This window comes from Phyllobates terribilis, unplaced genomic scaffold (assembly GCF_046119375.1).
Source record: "Phyllobates terribilis strain yellow unplaced genomic scaffold, ASM4611937v1 Scaffold_659__1_contigs__length_869699, whole genome shotgun sequence".
NCBI lineage: Eukaryota > Metazoa > Chordata > Amphibia > Anura > Dendrobatidae > Phyllobates > Phyllobates terribilis.
This window is the reverse complement of record NW_027363419.1, coordinates 713,272-722,661: the sequence shown is the minus strand read 5'-3', so window position 1 is coordinate 722,661 and position 9,390 is coordinate 713,272.

Below are 9,390 nucleotides of genomic sequence, written 5' to 3'. Positions count from 1 at the left end.
TAGGCAAATTTTTACAATTCTGACCACTGTCACTTTATGAGGTAATTACTCAAACGCTTCAACGGATCCCCCTGATTCTGAGAATGTTTATTTTTTTCGTGACATATTGTACTTCATCATAGTGGTAAAATTCCTTCGATATCACTTGCGTTTATTTGTGAAAAGCTCGGAAAATTTTGCAATTTTCAAAATTAATTTTTATGCCGTTACATCAGAGAGATGTCACACAAAATAGTTAATAAATAACATTGCCCACATGTCTACTTTACATCAGCACAATTTTGGAACCAACATTTTTTTTATTTTTTATTAGGGAGCTATAAGGGTTAAAAGTTGACCAGCGATTTCTAATTTTTAAAACAAAATTTGCAAAACCATTTTTTTTTTTAAGGGACCACATCACATTTGAAGCGACTATAAGGGGCTTTTATGACAGAAAATACCCAAAAATGACATAATTCTAAAAACTGCACCCCTCAAGATTCTCAAAACCACATTCAAGAAGTTTATTAACCCTTCAGGTGCTTCACAGGAATTTTTGGAATGGGGAAGAAAAAAATGAATATTTACCAGTACGTCCATCATAACAGCACGACATGAGTTAAGTCCTCTGTTCCTCTAGGGACAGGAAACACATGAGAGGTTAAAAGCCCCCCCCCCCATCACACCCTCAGTGTTTTTTCTGTCCCTAGCAGGAGAGGACACTATGGAGAGGTTCTCCGAAGATAGAAGTTAGGTGAGAGCCAGGGGGATTGGGGGGGTCTGAGAACTCTCCCCTTCCTTCGGTCCAGAGGCTCCATGCTGATACCCCTTTGCGGGGTCCCTCAGCCAGAAGACCGCCGCTTGCCGCTGTATCCCCCGGACAAGCTGAGCGTTGCGCTATCCCACCGGCTGAAAGGCCGGCGTGCGCTCCACGGAGGAGCGCGGTGTATGGCTTCCGGCGGGAGGCGGAGTCATCAGGGCAAACATCCGCTTTGGAGCCGGCGTGCGTTCCAGGGTGGAGCGCACGCCGAGCGCGGTGCGAGACTTCTGGCCAGGAGGCGGAGTCAGAAGAGCGGACATCCGCTTTGGCCGGCGTGCGTTCCAGGGTGGAGCGCACGCCGGTTCTCCTTCCGGCATTGAGAAGAGGGGCTTCGGCACCCAGAACGCACAGGTGCCCGGAGGCAGTGGTGAGCCTCCAGGGCATTAAGAATAGCGATTATCATTGGGGGCGTGGCTACCACCTGGATCAGGTAAGACCCTATAAAAGGGTACACCTCAGCCACACACACACTGACACCATGGAAGCTAATCCTTCACGGTCAGAAGCCCCTTCAGAGTCCCTGGGCAGTGTGAGTACAGCCTTAGGCCCTTCTCTGGATAAATCAGAGTATTCTAGGACAGATTTTTATAGTAAATCTCCGGTGTCCTTTTATATTTTTTTATGGATTAGGAGAGGGGAACCCAGAGGTCTGGATCTTCTTCCAAAAAATCAAGACGATGTGTAGACTGTAACACGAAGCTTCAGGACTCGTATAAAAAGTGGCTGTGTAAAAAATGTATAGCCGAGGTCCTAAAGGAAGAAAAAACTTCCTTTTTGACGGATATAAGATCTATGATACGTGAGGAGGTCCAGAGTACAGTCTCGAGCCTCATGCCTTCCCGTACACAGCCGTCACACCAAATAGTTCAACCCTCTCCTCGCCAGAAAAGACCTTGGTGGGAGGTGGAAGATGTGTCTGAGGAAGGAGAATATTCAGATTCCGCATCAGAGCAGTCTAGAAGAGGATGAGGATCGCTTCTCTGTTACCCTCACGAGCGAAAGAAATATGTCTTCTCTACGCAACATACGGATGAACTATTAAAGTCCGTCAGGCGTACTATGAACTTGGAGGACACTCAGGTCTCCCATTCCAAACAGGATGAAATGTTCGCAGGTCTGAGAACTCAGAGAAATAGAGTATTCCCTGTAAATGAGCATTTAAAATCAATGATTATGGAGGAATGGGAAGAAGTGGAGAAAAGACTCATTGTGCCAAGAGACTTTAAATCCCGTCTTCCTTTCAATCCGGAGGACATCAAACTTTGGGAGGAAATCCCTAAAGTAGATGTCCCAATAGCGAAAGTGGCTAAGAAAACATCCATCCCCTTTGAGGATTCGTCTTGCCTCAAGGACGCAATGGATAGGAAGGCAGAGAGCATGCTCAAGAGGAGTTGGGAGGCCTCAGCAGCCATAATTAAGTCAAATATCGCTGCCACTTCAGTGGCAAGATCCATGTGCCTTTTGGTTGGACGAGCTGTCAGATCAAATTAGGTCGGACTCCCCTGTAGAGATGCTATCAGACTCTCTTCCCATGTTAAAGCTGGCAACGCAATTCATGGCTGATGCCTCGGCCGAATCGGTCAGATTCGCAGCTAGATGTAGCGTATTATCTAATACAGCTAGATGGGCGATATGGCTAAACATGTGGTCGGGGGATAGCCACTCAAAGAATAAACTGTGCTCAATTCCCTTTTCGGGTGCTTGGGTCTTTGGTCCAGTGTTGGACGAGATCCTAGAAAGAGCATCAGACAAGAAAAAAGCATTTCCCGAGGATAGGGTTAAAAGATACCGGCCCTTTCGTGGACCCCGTCGATCCCCTAAACGTGATTACAGGGGTAAGGGTAAGACGGGGAGATGGTCTTACAGGAAGGGAGGAAAGGACAGAGCAGATCAGGTTGCCTCTGGAGCCCCAGCTAGACCATGACGCCATTGGAGTAGAGGGCAGGCTTCTTTTCTTTTAGGACAAGTGGGTGTCCATTACAAAAAATCAATGGATCCTACGTTCCTTAGGGGAAGGTTTCAAAATAGACTTCTCCCATGCCCTCCCTCGTCGTTTCCAAATCACTCGTCCTCGCTCCCCCGTAGATCTCAAAAGTCTATGGCAGGATATATTAGTCCTTCAATCCCTACACGTGGTGAAACAGGTCCCCCCCTTCAGAGCAGGGTTTAGGCCATTATTCCTCCCTCTTCTCGGTATTAAAACCCTCGGGCAAACGCCGTACGGTTATAAACCTCAAGCCCTTAATCCAGTGGGTGGAATACAAAAGGTTCAAAATGGAAACTATAAAAACCAGCATTCCATTGATAGAGAAGGGATCGGTAATGTGCACCCTAGACCTCAAGGATGCATATTATCATGTTCCAATTCACTCAAATCACCAGCAATACCTAAGGTTCGCTCTAGAGCAGGAGGACACAGTACACCACTTTAAATTCACTTGCCTAACCTTCGGTCTGTCCTCGGCCCCCCGAATATTCACAAAGGTTATGACAGAAGTAGCGGCCTTCTTAAGAACACAAGGGGTTATAATCATCCCTTACCTGGACGATATATTGTTGGTGGCTGAGTCAGTCTCTTCTTCTCGGTCAACAAGAGCATACGATCAAAACCCTGGAATATTTGGGGTGGAACATCAATTGGGAAAAATCAAGCCTCCATCCAAGTACTACAAAAGTATTTCTAGGGGTACTCTTAGATTCCAGTCTTCAAAAGTCCTCCTTGCCCCAGGAGAAAAGAAAAAATAAAACTGGAAATTTACAACTTCGAGAAACTGAAGACCACCTCAATCAGATACGCCATGCGGATGTTGGGACTGATGACCTCAATCATTCAGAGCGTGAAATGGGCACAGGCCCGTTCACGGCCGTTACAGAAGTCGATCCTGTCAGTTTGGAACAGACGACCATCGGGGTTGGACAAGAAAATGAGACTGTCAAGAGAGCTAAAAAACTCCCTTTCCTGGTGGACAGACCCTTCAAACTTAGAAAATGCAGTAGACTGGATCCTTCTTCCTTCAATCCAGATCCATACGGAGCAAGCATAGGAAACGGATATCTACAAGGGATGTGGCCCAAAGAGATACAACACAGGTCGTCAAATTTCAGGGAGCTAAAGGCGTTCTGGGACACTCTTCAAAGATGTCAGCATTTGATCAGAGGAAATCATGTAAAAAATTTCTCAGACAACAGCACCACCATCGCTTTTCTTCGTCGACAAGGAGGTCCAAGAGGGAAAAGGTTACAATCCTTGGCGTCAAGAATTTTCTACTGGGCGGAGAGAAATGTCCTTTCAATATCGGCTATTCATCTAAGGGGGTCCGAAAATGTGGTAGCAGACTTTCTCAGCAGAGCAAAAGTTGGTCCCTCAGAGTGGGAGCTGAATCCGGATGTGTTTCATCAAATCATTCAACGATGGGGCACCCCGTTCATAGACCTGTTCGCAACAAGAAAAAACAGGAAGCTGCAGCCCTTTTTTTCCTTGGACCCAGCCGACAGCCCAGAAGGAATAGATGCCCTTTCTCAATCATGGGGGACAAAACTGGTGTACGCCTTTCCTCCAGTCCCTCTCATCTCAAGAGTACTAAGGAAAATCCAACAGGAGAGGGGAGCTCTTATTCTGATAGCGCCCTACTGGCCCAAAAAGAGCTGGTTCCCTCTGCTACACCGGATGGCGGTGGATCTCCCATTCAGACTCCCAGCCAGGAGAGATCTTCTATTGCAGGGTCCCTTGTTACATCCGAACATCCAATTCCTCCAATTGACAGCTTGGAACCTGAGAGGCGGATCCTAGCCTCTAGGGGCCTTTCCCATCGGGTAATTACAACTCTACAAGCCTGTAGGAAACCAGTAACGTCAGCCATCTATACTAGGATTTGGAAACAGTTCTGTAGCTTTGCAGGTCAGTCTGTGGGAAATTCGTCTCACCCCAATATTCCAACGATATTGGATTTCCTCCAAGAGGGGTTTGATAAGGGTCTGAGGCCAAATACGTTAAAAGTTCATATCTCGGCCCTAAGTGCTTTTTTGGACTACTTCTTAATAGACGACCCATGGATATGAAGGTTCATAAAAGCAACTTCTCATTTAAAACCCACGATAAGGAGTCTAGTACCGCCGTGGGATCTGAACCTGGTGTTGAGGGCTTTATGTAAGTCTCCCTTTGAACCCCTAGAAGAAACATCAGTAGACCTGCTTTCTATGAAATCAGCCTTTCTTGTGGCAGTTACTACAGCGAAATGGGTAGGCGAGATCCAGGCCCTCTCAGTTCTGGACCCATACCTTAAGATTGTGGAGGACAGATTGGTTCTTAAACTGGATCCCTCCTTTCACCCTAAGGTGGTGTCCAGTTCAAACCTGAATCAAGAGATAATACTGCCGTCTTTCTGCCAGTCCTCCAAAAATAAAGGAAAAATCCTTCCATACCTTGGACGTCAGGAGGGCAATTGTTCGGTATATAGAAATCACAGCCCCCTGGAGGAGAGACTCAAACCTTTTTCTGCAATTTTCGGGTGTGAATAAGGGCAAGAAAGCTTCTAAGCCGACTCTAGCAAGGTGGTTGACAAGGACTATCGCCCTCGCATATGAATCTGAGGGGAAGGATCCACCAATTTCCCTTAAAGCTCATTCTACTCGGGCAATCTCCGCTTCTTGGGCAGAGAAAGCTGGAGCGTCAGTGGGCCAAATTTGCCAGGCAGCAACCTGGTCCAATATATCCACATTTAGTAAACATTATAAATTGGATGTATTGTCCAGTCAACAATTAGCCTATGGCCGTAAAGTCCTTCAGGCAGTAGTCCCGCCCTAAATGTTCCATTTCTTTTGATTTGGTATGTCTCCTGTCGTGCCGTTATGATGGACTCCTGGAAGCGTAATTAACGGTAGGAATAATTCCTATTTTTAACTTTTTTTCACAAAAATGTTACTTTAGACCCAATTTTTTTTTATATTTTTGCAGGGGTAACAGGAAAAAATGGCCCACAAAATTTGTTATGCAATTTCCCCTGAGCACGCAGATACCCCATACGTGGGGAAAAAAACACTGGGCGCACGGCAGGCTTCAGAAGGGAAGGAGCGCCATTTGACTTTTTGAATCTAAAATTTGCTTGAATAATTAGCGGACGCCATGTTGCGTTTACAGAGCCTCTGATGTGCCTAAACAAGGGACACCATTTTGGAAATTAGACCCCTCAGGGAACTTATCTAGATGTGTGGTGAGCACTTTGAACCCCCAGGTGCTTCACAGAAGTTTATAACCTGGAGCCGTGAAAATAAAATTTTTACATTTTTCCCACAAAAAATGTTTTCAGCCCCCAGTTTTGCATTTTCATAAGGGTAACAGGAGAAATTGCACCATGTAACTTGTTGTGAAATCTCTCCTGAGTAAGCTGATACCCCATATGTGGGGGAAAACCACTGCTTGGGCGTACGGCAGGCTTCAGAAGGGAAGAATAATTAGCGGATGTTCCCCTGATGTGCTTGAACAGTGGAAAAACCCCACAAGTGACAACATTTTAGAAACTAGGTCCCTCAGAGAACTTATCTAGATGTGTGGTGAGCACCCTGAACCCCCAGGTGCTTCATAGAAGTTTATAACATGGAGCCATAAAATTAAAAAAAATCAAACTTTTTCCACAGAAATGATCTTTTAGGTCCAACTTTTTTATTTTCACAAGGGTAAGAGGAGAAAATTGAACCTAAGAACTGTTGTGCAATTTGTCCTGAGTATGCCAATACCCCATATGTGGGGAAAATACACTGTTTGGGCGCATGTCAGGGTTCAGAAGGGAAGGAGCACTGTGACTTTATGAATGCAAAATTGGCTGGAATCAAGAACGAATGCCATGTCGTATTTCGGGAGCCCCTGATGTGCCTAAATAGTGGAAAACCCCCACAATTGACTCCATTTTGGAAACTACACCCCTCAAGGATTTTATCAAGGGGTAAAGTGAACATTTTGAACCCAGAGGTACAACAGAATTTGATAACATTAGGCCATTCAATTGAATAAGTTGTCATTAGTCTTGAGCGCAAGTGCTCAGTACTTGAGTTTGCATTGGGTACTCAGGTATGCACCATGTATCGCGGGTGCTCGAGTGACATGCTCGAGTCCCCGCCCTGCATGTTTTACGGTTGTTAGACACCCCCCAAAAAAAAGATACGGGTATCGCTCGTGCATGGCAGGTGATCCCAGCAACATTTTTTTTTGGGCCGTGAAGCATATGGGGCAGAGACTCGAGCATGTCACTTGAGCACCCGTGATACTCAGTGCATAACCGAGCACCCAATGCAAATTCAAGTAGCGAGCACTTGTGCTCAACACTGGTCTCCATATCGTCATCATTTTTTTTTTTTTGCCCGACCCTAACCCTAAAGTTTATTTTTTACGCCATTCCTTGTGTGGTCTAAGCGATTAGATGACTTTATTCTTCGGGTTGGTGCGATTACAGTACAGCGATACCAGATACATAACAAGTTTTTATGATTGACAGCTGTCACACACTAAAAGACGCTTTTTTTGCAGAGACTATTTTTTGCATCGCCCTATTTTGAGAGCTATAATTTTTCCATATTTTGGCCGACAGTCATGTGACGGCTTGTTTTTTGTGGGACAAGTTGACCTTTTTATTGGTACCATTTTCGGGCACGTGACATTTTTTGATCGCTTTCTATTCTGATTTTTGGAAGGCACAATAAACAAACCAGCAAATCCGGAATTGATTTTTTGTTTCTTTTATGCTGTTCAGCGTGTGGTAAAATTGATAAGGTAGCTTTGTTCTTCGGGTCAGTGTGTTTACAGCGGTACCGAATTTATATATTTTTTTTTATGTTTTGACGCTTTTACTCAACAAACTATTTTGTAGAAAAAATATTTTTTTTGCATCGCTTTATTCTGAGAGCTATAACTTTTTTTTTTTTTCCCGGATGATGGAGCTGTAAGGCGGCTTGTTTTTTGCGGGACAAGATGACTTTTTCAGCGGTACCATTTTTATTTACATTCGTCATTTTTATTGCGTGTTGTTCCATTTAAATTAGATAAAGCATTTGCTTGTTGTTTTTTTTTTTTTTTTTTTACAGTGTTCACTAAAGGGGTTAACTAGCCAGTTTTATAGGTGAGGTCGTTCCGGACGCGGCGATACCAAATGTGTGCATTTATTTATTTATTTTTTCTTTTTCATAATTATTGATGGGTACATTATATTGTTTTTTGTTTTTTATATTTTTACAATTTATTTTTTTTACTTTTACATTTTGTCCCACTATGGGACGTTCACTTTTTGTAGCCTGATCGGCTGTACAACATAGAGAGCAGGAGCAGCTCCCTGTGTTATGCAGCCTGTCAGCACTGCACAGGGAGAAGTTGTTTTTGTTATGCACTGCGCATGACCAAAGCAACATCCTGCCTCCTGGAGACCCGAATGTTGTCATGACGACATCCGGGACTGGACTTGGACACTGGGAGAGGGGGTGAGTATCGGCGCTTAACTCCGCAATGCTGTGATCGACTTCGATCGCAGCATTGCGGGGGTTAATGTGCCGGGAGCGGTGCGGGTGCGATTGTATCACGCGTAATAGTACTGATTACAGTCTCAACCCCAGAAAACATGCTTTTAATTCTTGTTTCTGCTAAACTGTTTGTTTAGTTTTGAGTAAGGGGCTTATTGTTTTCATGCAATTTTATGGAAAGCAACTGAGACATGGCCTATTTCAGTACTACAGTTTGTATCTAATATCCAATACTCATTTTAAGCCATCACACAACAGATCTACCATATTCTTAGTGAGCTTGCAATTCATGTCTAGAAGAACATCCAGAAAGACAAAATGGTGTAAGTTTATGGCTCTTGCTCTCCTGTAAATTCACAGGGCAGGGTTAAATCTCCTGCTCATGCAATCTAGCAGGGCCGTGTTGGGTCTTCATCTGTCAGACTCTGCCTGGGATCCAGGGGAGAAGACGGGAGCAGTTTATTACTGCTTCAGTCTTCTATTTCACTGACTAAATCGCATTGTGTGATGGGATTGCTGATGCTTCTGTAGGACCCGGCAATCACATGATCATGAGGTGTCTCAAGCATAGCAAAGCTCCTGGATCCTAGCAGACTTTGATGGCTCTGCCAGTGACATTTGTCATTGTAGTGTGCTATTTTATCTTGTAAATGGGGCTCCTATAAATGCCCCAGTTACAATGTAAGAAAATCAATAGTAATAAAAAACTGAGGATATTTTTCATATCTTTAATTATTGTTTAGGGGAACAAATTGTCTAGTGTTTATGTACACTACTCAAAAAAATAAAGGGAACACTCAAATAACACATCCTAGATCTGAATGAATGAAATATTCTCATTGAATACTTTGTTCTGTACAAAGTTGAATGTGATGACAACAAAATCACACAAAAATCATCAATGTAAATCAAATTTATTAACCAATGGAGGCCTGGATTTGGAGTCACCCTCAAAATTAAAGTGGAAAAACACACTACAGGCTGATCCAACTTTGATGTAATGTCCTTAAAACAAGTCAAAATGAGGCTCAGTATTGTGTGCGGCCTCCACGTGCCTGTATGACCTCCCTACAACGCCTGGGCAT